Raw genomic sequence first — 1,055 nt, forward strand, 5'->3', positions numbered from 1 at the left:
AGAGTAACTCCAGGTGGAGGTGCAAATAATTGATCAGAAGCAGATGCCAGCTGTTTTGTGTTCATGTTTCTAAGTGCTTCACAAATATTATCTACTTTATTTTCCAAATTACTTAAAGCTCCTTCAACACCAGCCCGCCATGTTGAGTTTGGCTCAGAGTTCATTTTTACGGCCAGATTTTCTGATATGAACCGGTCTTTGAACTCTGAATTAATGCCAAACTCAAAAACAGTTTTACAGATTTTATTGTTAATGTGCAAGGCTTTGGTGTGGTTCTGGATCAGGACATCGAGTTGGACTGGAACTTCTGGATACGAAAAAACTATTAGCAACAGAGTCACTGTGAACTTTGACTGAGAAAAAATACAAAGCCACTGACCTGGTGTTCGTGTGGGTGTTCCATACACAAACACTGATTTGAGTTGACAGGGTCCGAGCCCGTGTGGTGTCGTCTCCGTTCAGAATTGTTTGGGGTTTGAGTCCAACAGACAAGAACTGGGTCCAGGGATGAGCGAGGATCAGAATCAAAAGAATTACCAGACTTAGTGGAGCAGGCTTGAGTCGTGGGTCCGTAAAATGAGCAGGGGTCGAGAGCCGTGTAATCAGATGAAGCGTCGCGCCGATGAGGGAAAATCCAAGAGCCGAAAAACCAGGAAGTGAAGCAGGAGTCGTTACCAGGTAAGCAGATGACAGGAGGAATCCGACGAGGGCAAAGGCAGAGATCATTAAACCGAGGAGCATGAGCAGGATCAGGGAACCAGGACAAACGAGGGACAAGGTACAAGAATGCGGGAAGTTCATAGCAAGAGCACATGAAAATCTGGCAGAGACTGAGAGTTGATGACAAGGCTTTATACTGGGAACTGGTGAGTTGCATGAAGCTGATTGCATGAAGGCGGGGCTGTGGTGAACTGGTGATGGGAGGRGGRAAAACAMTGAGCAGAAACAGGCTGAAGCTGTGAACCAGGGATGTTAAAAAATGCATGACATGACTAGGAAAATAAAACAAAGGACTGAGGACAAGACTGTGGCATGAAATATAAACAGGTTAGGAA

The 1,055-nt window shown here is 45.2% G+C and overlaps 1 long non-coding RNA gene across 1 annotated transcript; it reads right to left on the reverse strand.

Moving 5' to 3' along the window:
- Positions 1–227: 227 nt before the first annotated feature.
- On the reverse strand, positions 228–1,049 carry LOC106528452 (uncharacterized). Its single transcript, XR_001311505.1, has 2 exons — positions 380–1,049; positions 228–307 (listed from the first exon to the last, which is right to left on the reverse strand). It is a non-coding gene; the product is annotated as an uncharacterized LOC106528452 (long non-coding RNA).
- Between the last annotated feature and the right edge of the window lie 6 nt (positions 1,050–1,055).

The sequence above is a fragment of the Austrofundulus limnaeus genome, unplaced genomic scaffold, assembly GCF_001266775.1.
Source record: "Austrofundulus limnaeus strain Quisiro unplaced genomic scaffold, Austrofundulus_limnaeus-1.0 Scaffold380, whole genome shotgun sequence".
NCBI lineage: Eukaryota > Metazoa > Chordata > Actinopteri > Cyprinodontiformes > Rivulidae > Austrofundulus > Austrofundulus limnaeus.